The sequence below is a fragment of the Heterocephalus glaber genome, unplaced genomic scaffold, assembly GCF_053883595.1.
Source record: "Heterocephalus glaber isolate CG9 unplaced genomic scaffold, H.glaber_assembly_v1.0 deba00001060, whole genome shotgun sequence".
Taxonomy (NCBI): Eukaryota; Metazoa; Chordata; class Mammalia; order Rodentia; family Bathyergidae; genus Heterocephalus; species Heterocephalus glaber.
In genome coordinates this window covers 605,413-630,237 of record NW_028258185.1, presented here as the reverse complement: position 1 = coordinate 630,237, position 24,825 = coordinate 605,413, and the positions used below count along the sequence as shown (strand labels likewise).

At 49.7% G+C, this 24,825-nt stretch overlaps 1 long non-coding RNA gene across 1 annotated transcript; it reads left to right on the top strand.

Annotated features, from left to right (window-relative positions):
- LOC110347217 (uncharacterized) lies at nt 1–23,801 on the top strand. Its single transcript, XR_002391671.2, has 4 exons — nt 1–9,214; nt 9,795–12,122; nt 12,600–20,048; nt 21,711–23,801. It is a non-coding gene; the product is annotated as an uncharacterized LOC110347217 (long non-coding RNA).
- The last annotated feature ends 1,024 nt before the right edge of the window (nt 23,802–24,825 follow it).

The window sequence follows — 24,825 nt, the reverse complement described above, 5'->3', positions numbered from 1 at the left end:
CCTCTCTGTCCCTACCCCCTGAGCCTGGCATGTCAGATGCAAAACAAACGTGTGCCCGCCCCTTCTGCAGCCTCATCTCTACACTGAGGTCCTCTGGCTCTGCTTTCCTCCTCTCCTAGATGCCCCTTCCTACTTTGCTACCTCCTTCCAGACTCTGCCCCAGGAAGGTGGTAGGGGTGGAGGCAGGATGGCTGGTATTGGGAACTTTTTCTGCAGAGGACAATTCCTTCTTGTCCTGGTTTGCATCCAGCTGCAGCTAGAGGCAGATCACCTGTTTCTTTTTAAAGTCTGGTTTGTTTCAAAACTATTATCAGTGAGGGGAGGGTGGAGAAGAGTAAGACCCTCCTCGGTGCCCTCCTCTGCCTGCAGCCAGCCTTCCCAAATAGCCCAGCCCGGAGGTACAAGCTTGGAAACAGAACAGGCAAAACTGATAAGCTCATCCCCTGGTCTGTCTCTGTCAAGATTGTCCTCTAGCTTCCCTGTGGTGTTGGAAGAGCTGCTTTAGAGCAGGTCATGTCATCCTGAGACTGGAGGCCAGAAACTCAACTGGGTGTGCCTGGGCTACAGGCTCCTGGATGCTGCACAGGCGCCTGAACTCTGGGCCCAGAGCACCACCCCGTGCCATCCACACTGTCATTCTGCAGTGTTTTCAGAGTTCCCTGTCCTAGGTTGGCGCAGCCCTTGTCACAGACTGGTGTTGGTGCCTCATCTGCTGCCTGCTCCCTCTCCCCTCCCCACCCCTGCAATGGAAGCTGTCCTTTCCCCTTGCCAGCCACCTCGGTGACAGGACTGCCTGTCTGTGTCCCTGTCCTCTGTGGCAGGTAGTGCTTGCCAGTGGGGGCAGGAGTCCCGCCCATCCTGTTCACAGCTGCATCTCCAGGGCCTGCAACTCTGCCTGGCTCATAATGAATGCCCAGTGCTCTTTTTGCTTTTGGTGAATGAGTAAACTGTGACCGCACTAGGCTGTGGGCTGCTTGTTGATGGGCCCTATACCCTGATCACACCGGCAGATCTTTAGTGCCTTCCACAGTGCTTACCACATTGTGAGTGCTCAATAAATACTGATATGGATCAGTGGGACTCAGTTTCTCCCCTTACAATGTAGGCAAGAGGAAGAGTCTTTGCCTCTCCCTCTCTCTTCCCCTAACCATGTCAAATCAAGGTTGAAGCACACAACCAAACCTTCTAATGGTACCACAGAACAGGGTAGAGTCCCTGAGGACTGGCATCCCTCCCTAGGCCTGTAGCCCACAGCCAATGATCTGAGGACTCCTCGGGAGAAAAAGGGCAGCTCCAGGTCACTCTCCATTCATCTGAAGATTCCACTGTCCATTCTGAATTCTCCCTGTTCGCCCACAAGTCTTGTTTAATCTTATTCTATTGTCGGAAAATGTTGTAGCCAAGAGTATCTATGCCTCACCCTAAAACAAAATATAGAATCTATCCCACCTTAGAACAGATGTTTCTCCATCTGAAACTTTCTTTTCAACTTCCTATCACCATTCTACTTCCAAATCCAGTCACTTCTCCAGAATTCTTTCTTGATTAAGCTAAACATGTTTTTGGGGGGTTTCTTGGTACTGGGGATTGAACTCGGGACCTCGCACTTGGGAGGCAGGCAGCAGAACCACTGAGCTAAATCCCTCATCCTCAGCTAAACATGTTTTACTATTCACTCCTTTCTCTCATTACTCTATACCCCAAGAGCACCTGCAGTTTGTACTTCTTCCTTATGCTGTTGAAGTGTGTTTTGTCTTCCTAGCTGTCATGCATAAGCAGCACTATTTTAAGTAGGTTTGATAGATGATTATCACAAATTGACAAGAAGAAAAAATACACACCAACAAGAAGGTAGAGGAGGTTTTCTTTTTTTACTTTAACATAGAATTTGTCAGTGCATATGAACTCTGTAGTACAATAAGAGAATCTGTCTTCTGTAAAACCTTTCAGGAAGCATAAAGTACCTGTAAATACACCAAGAATAAAGGCCATATGTTTTATTGTATTATTTTTCTAATCCCTCTACTCTATAGGGTTTGTTCAGAGGCATTCCTTTAAATCCTGAATGCTGATTGGCTGATTTAGCTTTGGACTATGGTCCATTGAGATCCCCAGATCCTTTTAAAACAAAGATTTTCGGTCTACCCTGTTCCTGTGGGTAGGAAAAGAACCCTGCAGTGTGACCCGTGATCCCCTGATTCTCAGGCCCCAGGCTGAGTGGGGTGGGGAGGAGGAAGGAGAAAGAAATACTGTATACACTGAGCTGGGGGGGGGGGCAGGTTGGGGGTGGAAAGAGGGAAAGCGGAGTCTGGGCTGGGGCCAGAGGTGGCTCCCCTGGGAGTCCTCAGAGCCGGCTGCCGGACGTTGCTCCATCCTTTCCGCCTGACGGATGGGTCTGCTGCTCAGGCACAAGCTGTCGGACCAGGCCGCTGCCAACTGCCAACGCAGAACAGTGGCGCTTCTGTGCGCTCCTTCGCCCGGAGAACGGGCTGGCCGGGAAGCCGCCGGTGATGGGGAAAGCAGACCTCCCGGAACAGGAGCCTTGTGGGGCGGGACCGGGCCTCTGGCTCACAGGAAGCGCGTCTGCCGCCCGAAACTCGGGCCACGGGTGTCAGTGCCGGAAGCTGGCGGGGGGGGGGGCGTGGAGGACCCCCCGGATTGTTTGGGGAGCTGTTGGCCGGAAAGAGGCAGACAGCAGGAGGAAGGCTGGGCTGAGGAGCTGGAGCGCGTGGACAAAGCCTTGAACAACAGCAGCCATTTGCCTTCAGAGATGCCGCGCCTGCTTTCGGTCAGATGCTCTGCAACCTGCAGGCGACTCCCCACACCCCTTCGCCTTCCCAGCTCTGCTGACATCGTCCCACCGTCTCCCCTGGCTCCCTGGGCCTCGGCCCACCTCGCTCCCCTCCGCCGGGCAGGCTGGGGTCGGGTCCGAGAGGCTCCGATCTGAGCCCCTGGCCGGCTCTGACCAGCCCGGCAGCCGCCTCCCCCTCAGCGTTAATTAAAACCTGCGAGATGGAGAGGCTGGCGCGGGCGGCTCCGTTTTATTTGCTGCATCTTTCATGCTGCTGACGATCGTAAAGGGCTTTAATATTGAAATATGGGCCATTTTCCCAGCTCCAGCCCTCGCCGCACGCTCCCCACACCCCCACACCCAGCCACCCCGCGCTTGATAAAAGAGCCCCTGCAAATCCATTAAGAAGAGATAATTGAAAACTCCGGGGTAATATTTAAGGCCGCGCGCCGACGCGGGGCGGAGGGCCCGACGGTGCCCGCGGTGCCTGGCGATGCCCGCCTGTGCCAATCTCTCACGCTCGGGCGCCAAGGCCACCGCGCTCCAAGGGCCCGCTAGGCCTCTCGGTTTTGCGGGAACCAGGCTGGAGATCCCAAGCTGCAGAGTGCCACGACCCCCTGGGTAAAGGGGGCGCCTGGGTCCACTCAGGCGGTGGCTCTGTTTAGCGCCTGTGGCCCCAGCACTCCCCTGGATCCGTGTTGGTCCATTTGCAGAATCGCTGCCCCCACCCACCCCCGCAAACGAACCCAGCACCGTGGACAGGGATGATGGTATAGACACCAAGTCTGAGCAGTGGTGGCCCTTGCCAGAGCTGTATGGTGAGGCCTCATGGGTTTGCTGTTCTTTTCTGTCCTGTTTTGTACATTTTCAGTCTTCCACAACAAAAATGTTTAGGTAGTAGCTGTCTCATATTCCTTTACACCTTCGTCTCCTAACAATACCAGCTACGTGTCATATCAATACTGGCTATGTTGCTGTCCCTTAGCACATTGTTTTGTTGTTGTCTATTTAAAGTTTGTCCTCCTATCAGACTATGATATCTTGAGGCCAGGGATCAAGTCTAATTTCCCCCTTAGCCCTTCCTCCTGGCCCAGTGCCAAGCACAGAACATGTATTCAGTAAACGTCATCAAGTTGGCTACTGTCTGGGTCCCTTGGGGTCTCCAGGGTTTCAACATCAGGCTGCAAGCCCATATGGGCTGGTTGGCAGAGCATAGAAGGGAGGAAGGACCTGTGACATTGGTGGGCTCATGTCTGTCTCCCATAATGACTGGCTTTGCTCAGAGTGTACCAAGGCGGGGCGGGGGGGTGTCCTGTTCTGCACTGTGGTTTAGGAATCCTTAGGTCTCTGCCTGGGTCCTTTGAAGGTGTTTCCACACTTGATTTGGCTCAGTCTCCCAATCAGGGACTGGACTCTGTCTATCTGTCTGTCTCTGTTTCTGTCTCTCTCAGTCTGTATGTGTATGAAGTTATTTGAAGACATAGCCATGCAAAAGGCATCCCAGTCAATGCCCTACTGCCCTCTGTCCCATCCACTGGGCCTTTCCTGATCACTCTCATGCCCAGACTTCCAGAACGCTGTGCCTGATACCTTCCAGAGATGCATTCCCAATGAGGAAGGGGCTGTTCTGACTGAGCCCTGAGGCCACAATTGAAATGATGAATTCTGTGTGGCCAAGGTGAGAGCCAGACCCTTCCACCTCTCCATTTCCAACCAAGAACTCCTGGTAGAACCACAAAACGTCAGAGCTGGATGGAGCCAAAAGAACCCTGGGTCCAGCCCCTCTTAGTGTCTATGGGGCAGTTGTAGTCTAGAAAGGCTCTGCAATGAGCCCAAGTCACAGAACCATTGGTGACAGAACCAGTGTTAGAATCCTAGCAAGTTCATGGCAGAGTTGGAATTAAAATCCCAATCTCTTAATCCATTTGAATACACACAATTGGTATTCTAAGTGAGCCCTACAGACATCTCATTTAAGCCTCACACACTTATGAGATAGTACTACACCTCCCCATCTGCAGATCAGGAAAGTACGGCACAGCGTTCGGCAATTTGTCCGGTGTCACACGCTAGACCCAGGGTTTGAATTCCGGTCTAGCTGCTTCCAGTTCCAAGGCCCTCTTCACACCTTCCTCAACCGTCTCCCAGGCCCCCAACTCAGCAAGGTGGGGTCAGTTTCCCAGACACTCAGCTTTCCTCCATGGGACATCTGCTTTAGAGGTCATTTTCCTCCTCAGCTGTCCTCCTCCCACCCAGAACAGTGCTCTTTGCCGTGTGTGTGTGTGTGTGTGTGTGTGTGTGTGTGTGTGTGTGTTGGGGGGCAGTCCCAGCTGTGGTCCTCGACACAGACCTCCATGAACTGAAGCCATGCAGAGCCAAATCTCCCAGCCCTGCAGTCTATCTCGTCCTGTGACATGTAGTGCTACTCCTGTTCATGGCCACCAAGGCCTCGGCCATAAATTCCCAGGTCTCAGCTCATAACCATTAGCAAGCGATTGGGCTCATCAGGACGACTTTATGAGACTCAGGTCAGATAAATGGATGGCCAGAGGTCAGGCATAAGGGATCTCCTGGCTTGCCTCGCATCAGAGGTGTTCCCACCACCCAGATATGAACAGATTCCATTTGACTCACAGCTGTAGGTGGACGTGGGGTGATATCACAGCAAGGTAAAGATGGAGCCCCAGTAATCCATACCCATGGGAGGGAAGGTGCAGCCTCAACTAGCCCATGGTCTAGGACTGCAGACGTGTACACACATACGTGCACACTCTCAGACCCCATCTCTGGTTCAAATCCAACCTCTTCAGCAACCCTCAGTGGTGCCCACCTTAAATCCCCTGATCCCCTCACTCTCTGTCCCACCCTTGAGGTGCTATAGAGCAGTGCTTGCCAGAGATCTGGTGTGGCATCTGGGATTCTGATTTCCAACCAGCTCCAGGGTGAGACCAGTGCTCCTTCTCCAAGGATTTTAGACAATGAGCTAGAGGGGGAGAAGTTTTCAGAATGTGGAAGAGATGAAGTATAGAGCATGGAAAGCTCCTCCTCTCACCTTCCCACTCCCCCAAATTCTGCTCTGCACACTCAGGTGACTGATCCACTTTTAGAATCCTGCTACCCCACCCTTCATGTGGCTCCCTCTCAGCCTTACAATCTTAGCCCAAACATTACTACCTCAGAGGTTTCTCTGGCCATCCAATTTATGGGTCCCCTCTCCACCCTTTCTGTGATCACCTTAGCACTCTTTATAACAGGTATCAAGATTTCATCTTAAGTATTTGCTTGTTTGTACACTTTTTTTTTTTTAATCTGTCTCGTCCTATGGCATACAGAGTCCATGAGTTCAGGGATCGTGCTTGGCCAGTTTATTCATTCATTCTCAGCACCCAGCACCCAGACATCGTTGATACTCAATAAATATTGCTGAGTGAATGAATGAAGCCTTACCGTGCTGACAAATGGTGCAGGAAGTGTCAGTCAGGGACTGAGGCCATAGATAATCTGAGAAAGCTTCTTGGAGGAAGGAAAGAACATTGTGTGGAGGGCTGGAGAGAGGTGATCTGAGGGAAGGAGGAGGCAAGTGTTTCTGGTAATAGATCACCCATTGGCCCATGGAAGGGTGGGAAAGGGGTTCTGGAGGTGGGAGTGGGTGTGCAGAGGCTTGCAAACCATGGCAGGCATTGGGAAGGCACACGGTTTACTCCCTGACCTGTGGGACAGGACCTTCATTGATTTATTCTTTCCTATAGGTGGCAACTTCTTACTGATCCTTTATTATGAGCCAAGCACTCCACCGGGTGCTGAATACACAGGGATGAACACAATGGGTCTCATCCCGCCCTTGTGGAGTTTACAGTCTCTTGGAAGAAACTGACATTAAACTAATCTGGTACAGCTGGGCTAAATCTACAAAGGAGAAGCCTGTGATGACCATTAGCAAGTGACTGGGCTCATCAGGGTGATTTTAGGAGACTCACGTCAGATAAGTGGCTTGCCGGAGGTCAGGAATAAGAGATCCCCAGCCTTTCTCACTTCAGAGGTGTCCCCACCACCCAGATATAGGCATCCAATTTAATGATGATAAAGAAGCTTCCTTAGGGAATGATAGTCACCCAGAGTCCTGGCGGGCAGGGCTCTTCCTGCCCAGCCCCCAGAGTCCTCCACCTTCCTCCTGGACCTTCCTGCGCTCCTCTGCACTGCCCCTTTAAGAGAAGCACCTCTTCCCTGAGTGAAGGAGGTTCCGGGCACAGAGCCCGAGCTTGCCAAGGCTGTGGGCCATAAATCAATGCTGGCATTCCCTTGGCAGCAGGCTCTCCTCTGAGCTGCCCAGATGGCAAGCAGGCCTGGGGCTCTAGGGGCAGCCACGCTCTCAAGATGGGGGAGGTGGGCAAGGTGGGGACACAGCTAGGCCCTGGACCCCCTGAGGCAGCTGCCCACCTCTAAAATCCCGGGGCCACAGGAAATGTCAAAGTCCTTTTCCAGTCTCAGAGACCTTCAGACTTGAGTCACAGGCTAGCATGGCCTTTTGAGGTCATTGCCCCATCCTTTGATGGTGACTCAGGTGTTCCTCACATATACCCTCTGAGCCCATGGATGACCTCTTGGAGTCCAGTCTTCCCGAGTCTCCAACCTGGAAATTCTGGCTATGGTCTGACCTTCTTCCCTCTTGCTGTTCGTGCTCTGTGAAGGACAGCAGCTAGCTCCCCCTGTGGCTAGAGACTGGGGCTCTGGTGACATAATCCTCTCCTTCACTCTAAGCCTCTCAGAGAAGCAGGACAAAAAGATTCTCAAGGTCAGCTGGCAAGGGTAGAACTCTGCCTTCTTGGGAGTTGCCATCCCTTAGCTGCCCTCGCAGGTGTTGTGACAGAGGGAACATATGTCATTCCCACCCAGAGGATAATGACATTTCAGCAGCCATTGCCCCACAGAGCTGGGCTCAGCAGTTCTTGACAGAACTGGAAAGGCAGCCTCCCTCTAAGCTGAGTCCTGGAAGCAAAGCCCCAAGACACCTCCCACAGAGGAACAGGGGCCTGGACTGCTTTCCCCCACCCACTCCCAAGCCATCAAACAGTGGAAAATTCTGCTATAGAGATCAAGAGAGACTTCCCGGGTGGCCTTGTGCTCGGATTTTCCAATGAAACCCCAGACCTCACAGGTTCTCAGAGACCCTTTCTCATACACTCATTATACAGATGAGGAAACCGAGAAGTTAACCCAGGTCTTTGAGCAGTCAGGCTATTTCCTCTCACAAATTTACCTCCTGAACAGAAATCCCTGAGCCACCACCAAGCAGGATGTATTACACTCTAACTGTAATAGGGTAAATGGAGGTTACTGGAAAGAAAGTAAATCAAGGATTGAGCTTTCCAAAACAGCAGAAATCGGGGAGGGAGGGACCGACTCAGGAATCAGGTTGGAATTCAGCAAAAAGGAAATGCAGAGAATGCAGAAGTATGCTGGTATGGAGCCCAGAGCAAAGCAGGTGGGGTGTGGGGCCTCTGGGGTTCCTCACTTTGGACCCCCCCCCAACTTTCACCTGTCCCAGACTTCTGAGTATTTACAGTAGTTTAAATTCAAGCCTTATCTCTGCTGATTCTCTTGGGTTATTTCTTACTCCCCCGGGATGGCTTATCTGGCTGCCAGAGTCATTTGCCATCTCTAATTTGTGTTTCAATTAAAGTTCCCACAAACAGGGGCTTAATGTGCTGTTACCAAGAGCTCCTGAGCCCCCTGCAGCTCCGGGAAGCTGAGGGGAGAAGGAAGAGGCTGTTTTGCATGCACCACCGCCATCAAGGGGATCCCATTGGCTGCAGAGGCTGCAGGGGGCTCAACCAGGTGTCTCTGTCCTTGTTCTCTGTCCAAACTGGTAAGGCCTATAGGCAGGGAGGGACAAGCATGCTCACAAGGAGCGAGAGCTCCCCACGGTTGTTCAAATGTTTTCATTACCTTGGGAAGAAGGCAGAGGAGGTGGGCAAAAAGGAGAAGGCAGGGCAGTAAATGAGAAGGCTCAGGAGGCTCCATTTTTTAACACTCACCAGTGCTAGGCACCAGCACAGTTCCTGAGCACCTCAGAGCTATGAAATCACTCAACATTCACCACTCTCCTATGAGGTAGGTGTTATCACCAGCCCCATTTTATAGGTGGGGGAACTGAGGCACCGGGAGGTGAAATAACACACCCAAGACCACACAACCACTAAGAAGAGGATGCAGGATTCTAACCTCAGCAGTCTGGCTCCAGGTTCCAGCACTAGGCCAAGGATGACACTTGAGCCAAGATTTGTCTGTCGCCCTTCCCAGTCCGTGATCACAAAGTGGGGCTTCTCTTTGCCAGAGCACCTGAGACAGAGTGAAGCTCCTGTCCAGCTCCTCAGAATCTTTACCTCTGGGTCGGAATCTTTTCACCTGTAAAATGAAGATAAGGTACTTGAAGGGACTGGGGAGTGGGAAAGTTTCAGTGGCAATTCCAAGGAGGGACTGGGACAGCTTATCAGAGTGACCTTTCCGGGCAGGTCCTGAGCAGCTGTGTTTCCTTCCTTGTGGTTTAATCACAAGGCTCCCTAATGCATCTCTTGACTCTGCTTTCAAGAGAACAGGTGGATCCCTTCATGCTGGGAACATGCATTAGTCCAGTCCTTGACCTGCCTCTGGGGAAACCTGGAAAAGTGGGTAATAAAGCTGCAAACTACCCTGTGCCCACTGTGCCCCCAAGCAAGCCAGTCAGGGTTCCAACAGGAAAGAAAGGACACATTCAGAAGGGCTTCACTGAAGGCTTGAATGATATGATGATCTTTAAAGATGTAGACAGAGTTAAGGAAACCAGCAAGAGCCAAGCAGTAACAGGAAGGCCCAGAGAGATGGATATAGTGTTCCTAAGCCTGGAGTGACCTGGGGCCATGGGAGAGGGGCAAAGCTGCAATCCCTGAGAACTTCAGGCAGGCAAGGAGGCGACAGGGAATGGAGAAACAAACACCCTGACTCTCCTCTCTCCCTTCCCTGCCAGGACCTCTGTTGGCCAAACCCACAAGAAGCAAGACGCCAGAGAGCCCAGGTGACAGTCATGGTGCGTCAACCTCCCAGGACACAGAGTAACGCAAAGAACACAGGGCGGGGGGCGGGGGTGGAATAACCCTATCCATCCCACCCCATGATTCCTGCTTTGACACCAGAGCCTTATTCTGCTGCTTTATCATCACCTTTGCTGCTGCCTGCAGTGAACTGGTGACTGACAGGGGCAGGAGACTGAAGACTCCTTTGCCACAAATGTCCCAGCTCAGGGGGAGGTGGGATCCAGGCAGAAAGCAGCTTAAGAGGAGAGGCCACGGCTATGTTTGAGTACACCAGGGCCTGGGGCTGCTCAGTCCCAGCTTGGAGAGAAAAAGAAAAGAACAATGCTGGTGGCTGGGATGTCAAGCAGCAGCAATAGTCAATGACTCTCCCTCCTTGGTATGTGATACAAATCATTGTGAAGCTTCCCTCTGCCTCCCCTCTCTAGAACGGGAGTCCCTGTGGGGCAGGGATTTTGTCTTTTTCATCCTCAACACCTAGCCTCATGCCTCTTAGGGGCATAATCAGAATTTATGGAATACGTAAGTAAATAGATGGAGAAATGACTGAACAAGCCATTTGCAGCTCATGCGCACAGCCCTGGGCCCGAGTCAGGGAGCACTGCGGGATGAATGACAGACAGCACTCTCACTGAAGTTTCATTTCAGTCACCTGCCACCTCAGATTTCCCTTGCAGCCATTCAGTCACTGGCCACATCCGCCCACATTTGTCTCCAAACTGGCCAGAGGCTGCACTCCGATGGCACTGTTCAAATGCAGTGACTTCATTTGGCTCCTCTCAACAGGGGAACAGGAGACAGCAAGTTACTTCATTTCTTACAGCAGCCTTCCGGAGAGCTCTTTCTCTGGGGAAACCTTGATCCATGGCGAACGTCTGTGGCATTCCCGGCTGGAGCCCTTGGCAAGAAATGGAAGGAGAGGATGACAGTGCCAAGGAGGCAGCTGAAGGATCGTCACCCTGGGAGCCACAGCTCCGACTTGCTTTTTCCAATGGGCCATAGAGAGTGAGGGAGGTGGGGGAAGAGGAGGGCACCCACACAGATAGACTAGTCCTCCCAAGGGGAGCTGCCATGCCAGGCCCACCTGGTGAAGTAGTTACACACACTCTGGGGCCATGTGGCTCCTTAAGCCCTGCTCCACTACTGGCTGGCTCTATGACCTCAGACAAGAAACTTGAGTACTATGCCTCACTTTCCTTATTTTAAAAAAGTGTGGATAATACTAAAACCTACTTCATATGGTGGTGGCAAAGAAAAGTTAATAGTGCTGAATATTTAGCTGCATGTATGGCGCATAGGAAGTCTTACATAAATTTCATTATGTAAAATTAAGCTGGACCCTTGGGTTATAGCCCCACAATCTTCTTTCTGTAATAAGCTCAGCCTCAAGTACCACTTGTTTGCTATGAGAAGGAAATAATAGGTGAAGAAATTAATAGCAGATTAGAAGTTTGTTATTTGTCATCAAGATTGCATAGGAAGCTGGATTTAGCAGGGGGTGGAGAGCTGCTAAAGGGCCTTCAGTCATCAACTTCTGATTATCTGCCTGGTTGAGGTCTCCTTGTCAGCATCATCAGCCTTGGCTTGTTCAAGTCTTTTGTTGACAAGAGCCAGACCTCTCACGATTCCTCCCACATACAATGGGGCAGCTCAGCCAAGGGCTCCAAGAAGAAGTCTTTGAAAGCAAAACTGGTCCTTCGGTCCATGACCAGAAGTCAGGTGAGCCTCCTGGCAGCAAGCTGTGAGAGAGGAGCCTGGCACCTCCACAGCCCACTCTGGGTGGGCAAGACAGAGTGAGAGGGTGACCAGCTAGTTATTCAACTTCTCCGAGTCTCAACTTTTCTCCTATTCAAAATAGGAATAATTATGCCTAATTCAAAAGGTGAAAAGCTATGTGATGTATAAACTCATTGGTATATAGCTGATCCAATGAATGGTTGGTATAGGGCTAATCCAATGAATAGCAGCTAGTATTTGCTGACATTTTGCATTTTCTACATGCCCACCCCTTCCAGGGATCGAAAATTAATGCTAACTTCCAGACTAGAAAAGGTGTGGTAATGGAAAGTGATTTGTAACTATGATTTTTTTTCACATTTTATTTCCAGACTACAAAGTAAGTACTGATACATTCACTTGTTCATTCATTCAATAGATGTTTACCAAGCTTACGTGGCTAGCTGTTATTTCATTCACTTGTGTTTGTCTTGCTCTCACCACCAGGACTCAAGGGTCAGGAGGCCAGGGACATTGTCTGTTGCCAGGTGAGAAAAGGGACACAGCTCAAGGTGTGCTGAAGACAGGGAGGGTCTAGGCAGGGAGGTGGGGGCAGGCTGCCTGGATTCTGGTCAGTTACACCTCCAAGAACCTAACTTTCCCTCGATCTGGGAGCCTTTGCAGACCTTCTTTCAACTGTGAGACACTGCAGGGCCACTTGAAACCAGACCCAGGGAACTAGTCCCCAGTCTTACTATGTAGTTCAGGCCAGCCTTGAACTCACTATTTAGCCCAGGCTGGCCTGGAACTTGTAGCAATCGTCCTGCCTTAGCCTCCTGAGTGCTGGGATTACAGGCATGGGCTACCAGGCCCAGCTCTTGTTTTGTTTTGTTTTGTTTTTGTTTTGTTTGAGACAGGGTCTTGCTACATAGTTCAGGATGGCCTTGAACTCACTATATAGCCCAGGCTGGCCTCAAATTCATGATAATCCTCCTACTTTAGCCTCTTGAATGCTGGGATTACAGGTCTGTTCCACCACACCTGGCAAGACACACCTGTTCTTGACCACGGACTTCATTCTATATGATCCGGGCTGACTAGAGACATGTGAGAAAAGAGGAAGTCACGTCAAAAAGGTGGAAACAACTCAATGTCTACCAGCTGATGAACAGATAAATAAAATGTGATGCATCCATACCATAGATGTGATTCAGCTATGAAAAGGAATGATGTACTGATACATGCTTCCATGTGGAGGACCCTTGAAAACATGATGCTAAGTTAAGTAACAGAAGCTGTCCCAGAAAGCCCCTCATTGTATGATTCATTCTCCTGAAAGTCCACAGTAGGAAAACTATACAGAAAATACCTTGGAGACTGCTTAGGCTGGATGGAATATGAAGGATAAGCAGACGAGAGCTAAAGGCTACAAGGTTTCTTTTTGAGGTAATAAAAATGTTCTAAAATTGACTATCTTGAGGGTTACACATATCTGTCAGTACACTAAAACTATTGAATTGTACATTTCAAATGAATTGTATGATATGTGAATTATATCCAAAGAAAGTTGTTTCAAAAGGGGGAAGGGCAGTTGAGAAGAAGCAGGAAGGCCATGACCAGAAACAAAGCCCAGGCACTGTCTGTCCTGGCTGCCCCCCAACTCAGAGTCTGAATCCCATACAGGCAATGTTATGGTAGCCCCCAAGCCATGACGCAGGAAGATAAATTGACCCCAGAAGGTATGGGGCTGGGTCCCGTCTCCTCTGACAGCTCCCTCTCTGTGTGTTTTCTGGCACAAGAAACATGCTGTCTTCTTGTATAAATAGGGGAAATTTATGACAGTTTTTCCCGTGCTCCTCCCTGGTGGGCTACTAGGAAGGGCCTAGGGGGAGGAGGAGCCTCAGATTGCAAATATAAATGTGGAAAGACAGAGGGAATCCAGGAGATCTCTCCCTCTTTGGCTCTGGCCCCAGCTCTCCCTTCCCCCCGCATATTGACCATCTTGTAATGAGAGTGAGGAAAGAGTGACCCCTTCTCCAGGCTCAGGGAAAACAGTTCCCCAGGGGCAGATATCCTACAGGAGGGGAGTCGAAATGTGGTTTGACTGGCCCAAGCTCTCCTGGAGGAGACAGATTCTTCTGACCAGATGTGGTTATTTTTGTGCCTCCCTGTTTGTTGATGTGGTGGGAAAAGAACTCATCTCAGATTCAGAAAACTTGTCAGAACAACTAAAGTGCATGACCTTAACCAAGTCATATTTCCTCTCTGGACCTTGTCTGTGAAAGAAGAGGAGAGAGAGACGGGGCGGTTGGGGGGGCCGGAGAGGGCATTTAACAGACTTTTTCAAACCAGTTTTATCTGCCAGGCCTTGCTTTAAATAAAACTTTATGTAGTGACCCAAAACAGACCATGGTGGCCTGCCAAGCTTCATGAGGGTGGGAATGGTTACAAGAGCTGGCCTAGCATGGGAAGATCTCCAAAGTCCCCTCCGGCTGTGTCCTTGGGAGATTTGGCCCTTGGTGATGAGTATAACCCCACTCTGCCATCATGTGTCCATTGGCACCTTATTTAGCTAGTTTTGGCCTCAGTTTCCTCATTTGTAAATTGGAATAACAGTAACATATCTTAGAGTATTGTCATGGGATGATATTAAATAGTGTACTTAGAGACCTTAGCATGGTATCTAGCTCAGTAAATTTTATTAATATAGTAATTTCCTGATCTGATGGAATCCTTTTGATGAATGTGAATTGACAGATTTGGTGTAAGATGTGTTAGGAAAGGTAATGGTAACATTGTTATAACAGAAAGGCCACCAAACACACTAGCATATAGAAAATAGTTTATTTCTCACAGAGCATTCTGGAAGGAAGAAATCTTGGGTATCATCACCTCTGCTCTACATAATCAACTGGGAACTTAGGTTCCTTTCATGTTGTCACTTTGATTTCTCCTTAAGCGCCTGGTCAAACTCAGCCTCAGGCTCATCTGTCCAGCACAGGATAAAGACAATACAAAGAATTTACCACTGTCCTCAGGTTCTCACTCCCTGCTGCCCACACCTGGTAGCAAGGGATGACTGGGGAGTAGGTGTTCAGCTGGGTCACTCTCTGCCCTCCTATAACAGCGAGAGGAAGGATTTTAGTGGACAACTGGCCATCTTAATCTAGGGCTCAAACCCACACCTGAGCCCTCTTCTTTCCAGAGAAAGAGAACTAAAGGCCACTACCTGGTGTGACCTCAGTCTGGTCTCGGCCATTCATCCCAAGAAAATGATTTAGAAGCCTCCCTCCAAAAAGAATGTCCTCCTATCCTTCCTTACATGGCTGTAAGGAAAGTTTATGTCCTCACTGCTTGCCTGCCGCTCCCTCTCTTGGTCTCACCCTACTTCCTGACCCCTTTTTTCCCACCACTGGTGTGACTACAAATGTGGAAGTACCAGAAATGGAAGGAGAGACCAAGCCACGGAGGCCACACTCAGCAGGCAGCCCAGGCACGGGTTCTGGGGCCAGGAAAACCAAGCTACCAACTATATGACCTTGCCGGGTGTGGTAGTGCACACCTGTAATCCCAGCATTTGGGAGGCTGAATCAGGAAGATTGCCATGAGCTCGAGGCCAACCTGGGCTACATAGTGAGTTCAAGGCTAGCCAGAACTACAAGACCCTGTCTAAGAAAACAGAAAAAAGAAAAAACTACCTATGTAGATATTAAACATTGTGAACTTCAAAGTGAGCATTAAAGATTCTGAACTTCAACTGAGTCTTTAGAAATAGGATTGAGAAACCTATTTGTGAGCCAGGGATTTAGCTCAGCGGCACTGTGCCTGCCTCACAAGCGCAAGGTCCTGAGTTCGATCCCTGGTATCAAATAAATAAATAAACCTATTTTTCAGAACTGTTGTGAACATTAAATGGGATAATGTATGTACCTGACACATAGTACATCCTGGGGTTTTTTGTGTGTTTTTTTGGTACCAGGGATCGAACTCGGGACCTTGCACTTGTGAGGCAGATGGCAGAACCACTGAGCTAAATCCCCAGCCCCACATAGTACATCCTGAATAAATGCTACCTAATTTTACTTGGTGCCAGCAAGGCAAATCTGATTTATACCCTTTGCTCTCACCTAGCCTTCGTATGGGTCCTGTCTTTCTCCCCTTTTTTTGGCTCCCTCCCATTTCTAGCATCATCATCATCATTATTATTTTACAGTATCAGGGATTAAACCCAGGGCCTTGTGCATGCTAGGCAAGTCCTCTATCACTGAGCTACATATCCAGCCTTTTTTGTTTTTGCTTTTGAAATAAGGTCTCTAAGTTGCCCAGGCTGGCCTTGAACATGTAGAATCTTCCTGCCTTAGCCTCCCGAGTAGCTGGGATTTTAGGTACAGGCCAGTTCACCTAGCTCCCTCCTGCTTCTTTACTTGCTATCTTCATTCCTTTCCTATCTGATCCTGACCCATAATCTCTTCCTCCAGGAAGTCTTCCCCGACTGAAAAATTCCCAACTTCTTTTTCCCTTCTCCAGCTTGCAGCTGCCCTATGATCCTGGCCTGGTCCTTGCCCTAGGTTTATATGTGCCCCACCCACCTCTCCCTTCAGAAAGTCTCAACTCATACTTTAAAAAGTGTGCAGCATAGAAAAGATGAAGATTTGTTATCATGAGTCAAATAGTCCTATGCCTTAAGTATGTAATAAATTTGTGTGTTCTTTTTCCTGTATAATTTTTTAAAAAAAGATCAGAGCTCTTACTCCAGCGTTGCTACCTTCTAGTTTTATGGCATGGTCAGGTCACTCCTCTGGATCTGTTCCTCCCATCCTCGGGTGGGTAGGTAGGGCTAGACCACAAGCAGATGGTATTTAGTACATCACATGGCATTTAGTACATGTCAGCCTCCCCCACCCCACACTCTGCCCCACAGGAAGCTACTAGACCAAGAGAGTAAGTCCCTTATCACCACTCCCCAACCCCCAACCCCCAACCCTTCACCCCCATCGCCAGGCAAGGGAGAGAGAAGGGACTTTCCCCTGGAAATCTATGGCCACTCAGAGGGTGTTACCATCAAAGCAAGAGCTAGAGCAGAGGCCAGGAAAGAATTGGGGCATCCCAGCCCCAGGGGTTACAGGCATGGAATGCAGCCCTAGTGCAGGACTAGACCCAGGAAGGATGACAAGGTGAGCAGATCACAGTCACAGAACCCATGTGAATGAATTCACATTTACTAGCAATATCCATGTACCAAACTCTGTGGGAAACACATTACATGTATTTCATCTAATCCCAAAGGAGCCCCTGAGAAGAAGTCTGTTACTACTACCCTTTGTTTTACAGGCCAAGAAACTAAGGCAGAGAGAAAAGTTAAGCAATTTGCCTAATGTCACAGGCTACATAGTTTCAGAACTCCTAGTTGTTTGCCCCCAGCTCCTGCTTCTCGAGGTGGGCTTTGAACTAGCGGTGCCTCCCTTCACAAATCTGTTTTACCCCAGGGCCCACAACCCTTGTTCCCCAAAACTATTGTTCATCCTTGTCCCTTTTCCTAGTCCCCTCCCTCCCTCCACCCCCAAACTTTCCTGACCCTCTTCCACAGCTTGTGAAATTCAGATGAATTTCCACAGACTAAGGCCCTCAGATTTTTCCCAGTCAGGCCCCCACTGCGCTTGATCTCTGCCCCTCAAGGGTGGAGGGAGGCCCCGAGGTGGTGAAGCTGGAAAGCCAGAGATACAATCCTCCTCCGCTCCCCCACCCTTCTCCCCATCACTCATCTGGGAGTCCAGGGCGAAGAAGGGAGCTAAAGTGCAGTGTTCATTTAATATTAACAAATTGAAATGAATTCTTTTAATGCCAATTAACTTGGAGCGGCCCCTTATTAATAGTAATTTAGATTCATACTTGGGAGAAGCGGGGATGGGGGGATGGGGGGATGGGCCAAATGTGCCCAGAATGTCAATGTGACAATGGGGGGCTGGAGGACAGGGAGGGGAGGAGCCGAAGTTATACTTCTGCCCACTTGGGTTCTGTTTCCCTGAGAAGAACAAAGTTACCAGAGGCAGATCTACTTCCAGGAATCATGACTTACTCTTGTAATTTTATTTTACAGCTGCAAAGGATCTTAATAGGTTGAAAATATGTCACACAATTTTAATAGTTTACCTTCATAGTAATGCTAAAAAGGGAATTCCCTCAGACTGAGGATTTAGCCCCAAACTTCACTAAGTCAATCCTCACTGGCCAGAAATAAGAGTCCCCTAGCCAGCTCTCTACTCTTTGTTTAAAGCCAGAGCCAGAAGCAAAAAGGGGGCCTGGACCCCTGTCACTTCCAGGAGGGAACATCATTTGTTCCTTCTGGGAATCTTCCCCGAGGAAGTAAAAGACCCAAAAGGCTGATTCCCCACACATACACCAGCAGCAGCTTATAATGAAGGGAGAAATAAAATTTGCTCTCATTTTTCTTAGAATATAGGGGAAAAGCAAGAATTAAAAATTCAACTTTGTATAGCAGAGAGTTGCCCAGAATAAGACCAAGCGGAAAGAACTTAAGTTCTGAACTAAAAAGTTGAAAGCAATGCTGTTCTCACTGGTTTTGTTCCTAGAGAGGTAGGACTGGAAGAATCCAGAACTCAACTGAGCAAAGCCTCTGTCCCACCGCCCTGCTGAGGATATGTGCTTGTTCCCAGTTGCCCCCATCCCCTGGGCTGAAAGGAGAGGAGAAGCTGAGAATTACAGAAAGTGGGGGTAGGGGTTCTGAAATAGAGTAGGCTGGAGGGGAAAAGGTGCTGGGGAAAGGGAAGGAGATGTACGAAATGGTGATGTTTATAAAATAACTTTAGAAATGGTTTAACATACAAAAAGATTAACTAGAAGTCAGGTTTTAAAAAGGAGGTAAAATACATCAAAATTGAGACATAATAAAAATAAGGAAGTGTATAAAACATTTCAAGCAAAATTTTCTTCATGGATAAAGGGGGCTGGAACTAATCAAAAGACAGCTTGTTCACACCCCTACTGAGTTTCCCAAACAATACATTCATTTACAAAACAAAACTAAATGCCAGTCTACACATGGGAAAAAAAACTGCAAAAATTCTGTAACCACTAAAAAATTAGCTAGGGAAAAGAAAAAAATGAATAAACTTACAATTCGGGAAGTGATTATTTGTAAATACCTACACTGGAAATGGGATAGAGAAAAGAGGTGAATTTGACATCATTAAAAGCATTAAAACTTGCAAAAACATAAGGTCTAATTCATCCCTAAAGAAAGTAAACTTTCCACAAGTAGGAAGCTTTTCCCCAAGAGAAGGGATTATAAGATTATGAAAGATAAAAAGTACCACTCACCCTTGCACAAAAAAGTGTATTAATCTGAATTTCATTTTCTTTTTTTTTTTTTAAGTACCCAGATCCTGGTATTTCATTATAGCAACAAAACAAATTAACAAAGGACAAGTTTTCTAATCATTAATAGTCTCTCCAAAGGTACAGCTGAATTTCATTTTCAACCAATTCAAGTTGGATTCTGCAAAAGAACACAAGTGGGTTCTTTTTATTCCAACTAAGAGAAAAACAAATCTGCATTTCAGCTGTCTAATGTGGCAAGAAAGAGGGCATCCTTTGCAGGTGTCAGAAACAGGCGAGTGGGGCTTGAGGAGCAGGGAGCAGCTTACCTTGCTCTGGGGCGGTGGCGGCCAGTCGGAGTGGGCGAAGGACCCTGCTAGTGCCTGCTTGTTAGGGGAAAGAAACACCAGGGGATCCGAGCGCCCCTTGACAAATGAGGGTAGGATGGGGGTGCCCATCTCCCCACCTCCTCCCGCCTCTCTCCCGCCGTACCCAGGCCTAGAGAGCTACTGAAAGTTACAAATTGCTTCCATTATTAGCTCATCCCGGGCGGCCTGGTCATTGGCCAGCCCCTGAGCACGTGGTCCTTCGCACCGATCGATCGGATTTCTAGTTGCAATTCTCTGTCTGTCCCTTGGCTCTGGGGAGGGAAAGGGGGAGCTGGGGCGACAGGGGCTGGGAGGGGCTAAGGGGCGACCCTCACTCTTTCTTTTCGCTAAGTGAGGGTCCTGAGCGCCGCCAACGGGGTTGAGGAAATGCTGTGGGCCGAGGCACACCCAGGAGCGCAGGAACTGGAGGAAGGAAGAATCAACGCCAGGAACCCAAGGCCCTCTCTTTCTAGTTCCCCGGCTTGCCCGGCCGCGCTCGCCACTCCCTCTTAGCACCGGCTCCGTCCCTGACCGTTCCGGGGCCTGGCAGCCTGGCCCTCTGTCCCAAGCACTTGGATGCTCTCTCTCTGGATCACTGCCTCAGCCCCTGCTTTGGGGACGATGGATCCATCTCCTGCTCTCCCCGAGCAGCTCTTGATCAGGTGTCTGCACGCTCAAAGGCACCCTCCCCGCTCCTCTCCCCGAGGGCCGAGTGTGAGAAGGACAAACTTTTGAGTGGATGAAAATCAAGAGGAGCCAGTCCGGGAGCAGGTGAGTTTGGCCGGGAGGGGTGTGATTTACCCTGAAAACGATCCGTCTCTCCCAGTCTCTGTCTCTTCGTCCCGTTCTTAGTCCCTTTTCCCCTCTGGGCAAACAGGAATCTACCTGCCCCGCAGGAATTTGGGCTGGGGTTGGGCGTCCGTCAGAGGCTTGGGGTCAGCACTTCATCTTCTGAATTTGGGTACTAAGGTGGCAGCTGGTAAGGAGGGGGCGGGTTGTTTTTGAAACTGAGAAGGAAAGGAGGAATTGGGGCAGAGGGATCCTAAGAGTAGGCAGGAGACTCTTCCCAAATGCAACTTGCAGGAACTTCAGAAAAGTTTTTTGAAGGGAGATGGAGAAGGGAACAGAGTTGGAGTTTTGAGGTTTTAAGTGTGAGGGGAGGGGACCTTGCTTTCCACACCGACGGGAGGATCTGTGTTTGCTAGTTTCCCAGTCCGGACTAATTACCCACGAAGAGCCGGGCGGGTCCCAGACCTGTAAGCCCTTAGAGACGCTTGGAGATCCCTGAGGGGGTCTGCGGAAGGGACGAAGTACTAGCAGAGAGCAGCAGCTCCCCCTCTGCCTCTGCTGCCATGGGGTTGGTCGGGCCCGGAGCCTCAGCCGCCTTGAACCCTGCAGTCCCGGGACCTTTTGCTGATTTTAAGTTACAAGGCACAGGGAATAACTCCCAACTATCTCTCCCCCTGTAGCTTGACTCAGAAACTCCTTACCCTAAAATGGAGCCAAGGGTGTAGTCCCACTTTCTCCTCCCAAGACAATGTTCCTACTTTCTCCAGCGCCAAAATGGGGGCCCAGGAAGACAGGCCCCTGCCCCCTCTCAGGGCTAATATTGCCCCTCCCCAAGACGCACAGGAGGAAGAGGTAGCGAGGCTCTTCAGAGGGGGGGCACAAGGTGAGTCAGAGGGCACAGCTGAACTCGGGGCCCAGGGACAAGGGGGAGTGGGCGGCCTGGGGGCGAGCAGGTGCATTTCGGTCCAGCTGGAGCCTACGCCTCGGGGAGGGGCCTCTGCGCCTCGGGTGTCCAGGTCAGGCCCCTCCAGAGTCACCCCCTGCTGGAGGAACCAGGCCGGCGGCCAAGGGTGTATTTGGACCGCTGTTTGAATCCCAGGAGAGAATCAAGCGCTTGGTGTCTCTGGCCACGACTGGCCCGCGCCTGCAGAGGCCACGTAGCCATGAGTCCGCCCTCCCGACAGTCTTTGTTTTCTGGCTCCTGAGGATTTTCTGCAATGCTCCCATGGCTGTCCTGGCACCTGCTCGCCAAGGGTCAAACTGGGCCTGACTGGTTTAGGAGGGCCTGAGCTGGAGCTGCCTAGAGCAAGTTTGTGGTGGCCCCCAAATTGGACCTTTGAGAAGGACATGCCTAGGGGCAGACATTAAACCCACTGATATTCAAAGCAAGTCTAAGCCCTTTTCTTTCCTCCCATCTCCGGGCTTTTCACACTTTTACAGCCATTTGGATGTCAGGGCCTCAGGCCTCCCAATGCCCAAGCTAACCTGGTGGCTGGCTTGGGCTTCTCTTCGAAGGCTGAAGGCTGCCAGGACTCTGGTCCCAGGCTTTGCCCTCTCTCCTTTTGATAAATCTGGTTCTTTTTGCTCCAATGCGTTCCTTACTCCATGGCACAGATCTATGGGATTGTTTCTCTTTCTTCATAGGGTTGATGGAGTGACAAGTGTGGCAAGGCTTTCCTAACCCTGTAGTGCGAAACTGATTTTAAGCAGGGGGAGACAGCCTCCTCTCTGGGCCCTTGAGATGAAGTCCCAAGCTGAGAAGAGTTGAGAAAGGATGTCTTGAAGGAGCTGGGCTGGCCCAGGACAGAACCCTCTTCTGAGGGGCAGTTTGATGCCACATGCCTACTGCAGAGAAACCATTCAGAAACAAAGGAAGACAGAGAGAAGACCTAGGAAAACGGCACAAAGAACTGGAAAAATCCAGAACAACAGAGAAGAGATTGGGAGAGGAAAAGACCTGAGAAAGTACTGGAGCCAGAGGAAGGTGTGGGGAGGAAGATGGGTAGGAAAGGAATATGGAGAGAGGGCAGAAGGAAGGGGCAGGACTCTTTTTTTTTTTTCTTAAGTGAAGGATAAAAACAGGAAGAAGGAAGACTAAATGTAAGAAAGGGGGAGCTAGAGAAGAAAAGGGAAGGAAAAGAAAGGGGCAGAAGTGAGGGAAAATGGGAGGAAGAGAAAGAAAAGATAGAAAAGGAAAGACAACATAGAGGAAAGATAAGAAAGGGAAAGAACAGAAGGAAATGTAAAGAAAGGGAAGAATATAAAGAAAAAGTGAAGGCTGGGCAGAAAGAATGCCCAAAAAGAGAAGGATAAAAGAAAGCTACAGAGAATAAAAAGGAAGGAAGAGGAAGGCAAAAGAAAAGGAGAAGGAAGGAGAAAAAGAGAAGAAACGGGGTTCTGATTCAGGCTGACAGACTGGCTCCACAGAGGCTGACCTCCACCACCACTCTGCCAGCCCAGGTGCCGGCAGCCTGACAACTGGCCTGTGTGACTGGCTTGCAATCAGCTGACCAGCCGACCAGCTGACTGACCCATCAGAAGGTGGAGGCCCAGGCCATCACCTGAGGACCAGCTTTGTGAATTGGCTGAGTGAGCTGGAGAAAGATTTCCTCCCACAGCAGGCAACTGCTACCTGCTCTGGCTGATGCCCAGCCACTGTCCACCTTAAGGCTCCATGATAATCAGATTACAACCTGGGCATGACTAGAGAAGCCACAAGGGATGGGCTTGGGGCATGTTCTCTTTCTGGCTCAGACCCCTCACTGGCAACCCTGAGGTTTCCACTCTGACCTTGCTGGCAGAGGCTGCCTAGAGACTGGGCAGCCTTGCTCATGCTCTGCAGTGCTCTGGCTCTGTGACCTGGAGCCTTGGTTTGAGCATTTGTGCACTGGAGGATTGTTTTATAATTTTAGTTATCCTTCCGGTTAGCCTTTCTGAATATATGAGGGAAAGAGACAGAAGATGATAAGGCCTGATCACTTTGGGTATGGGGAGGATCTTATTTTCTTCCTATGGTAAGAAGAAAAACCTTTTAGCCTTAGCAAAATCTTTGCTACCCTCTCCATCTTTGCTCCAGAAAAATACCTTCCAGGTCAAGGAGTTTCTCCATATCAGAAGAGGTTGGATTCATCTGGAAAGAGCTGGGCCTGAGTTTGCAAATCTAGGAAGAGCTGGGGCGGGGGGCGGGGGGTGTTGAAAAGAATGAGGACTATTCCTCCTAAAGCAAGCAGACTTTTGGTTTGCAGTGTATTTTATTCACACAAAGAGATGAACTGGCAAAATGATTTTAGATGCAGCCTGTAGATAGGATTGACTCCGGTCTGAGAGTAACTGTTGCCTGCCAGCCCTCACTCCCGTGCCCTGTTCTTGTACCCCAGTGGCAACTGCCCAATGTGATTCAGGCTTCTTAAATACAATTAAATAATCCCGTATCTCCCCAGAGTGAGATGGGACAGGTCTCTGAGGTCAGCCAGGTATTGCAAAACAGTATAACCCTTGAAAATGGGGGGGGGGGACTCCTAAACTGACAACTGCAGAGGCATACGTGGCCATGTTTTTAGTAAAACTTGCAGTGCCCTCTCTGGGAGGCCTCTGTCTGGCACTTACTAACATTGCTTTTTATGCTTTTCTTCCTCTCTTTTCTCTGGTTTCTTCCTTTCTGTTTTCTTTCTCTCACGTGCTCTCTTTTTCCATTTTCATTTACTCCATGCTGGAATTTTTGTGCTATTTTTATATCCCAAAAGGTTTTGCCTCAAGACCTTCAGGCTAGCACCCTGCCCTCAAGAGTTCACTGTGCATATGCAAATATTAGGATTCAAAAATTAGGGGTTAAATGGGAGAGTAAGCTTTGCTACCCAGGCACAGAATGAACCACCTTGTCTTTTTATTGATCATGATTATGACCTTCACATTACCCTGACTCGCTGCAGACAGTTCTTACCAGCCCATCCAGTTGGCCTGTCCCTGATCCTGGGACCAGAGCTGCCAGTGACCCGAGGCTGTTGCTTTTAGATTGAGTGAGGTCAGTGATGCTAGGTTGGATACTCAAATTCTTTTTTGGTACTGGGGATCGAACTCGGGACCTTGCACTTGTGAAGCAGGCAGCGGAACCACTGAGCCAAATACCCTGCCCTGGATACTCAAATTCTTAAGCAAAGCATATTTTCCTATTCCCAGTCCATGTAGGGGTCTTGTTCCCCTAAAATGGAGAGACTGATTGATTTTGGCCCCTGAGCATCTGTCCATGAGTCACCCCTGATTATCCAGGCCCACTGCCATCCACATCTGCTGGGCAACACAGGCAGGCAGCTCCTTCCAGGCTATGATAGAGGGGATGCAGGCTGTCTGCTGGAAAAATTGCTTTGCTCCAACCTGGCCCTGCAGGGGAGAGAACCCAACTCACTTCACAGGATCCGGAATCTCAGCAGGCAGAGCTGATAACGCTGCTGCATCCTGGAGCCTGCTGCAGAAAACAGCTTCGGCCTTTGGGCTCTCCTTGCTGTGTTGGCCTCAGCTCCATTCAGTTTGCCATTGTGTTTTTCTCCCCTTTTTGGGGGTTGCTGGGGACAAGGAAATCAGATGTTTCTCCCCAGGCCCCTAATCCTTCCCTGTGCCCCGCCAACCTCAAAGCTCATTGCCGATAATAATGAACTGCAGCTTCCAGCACTGTCTGTCATCAAAGCAAATTTAAAATTTTTTTCTGGGCAGGAGAAGGGCAGATGCTCCCTCCTCAATCCTTCCTTGCTCATTGATCCATTCT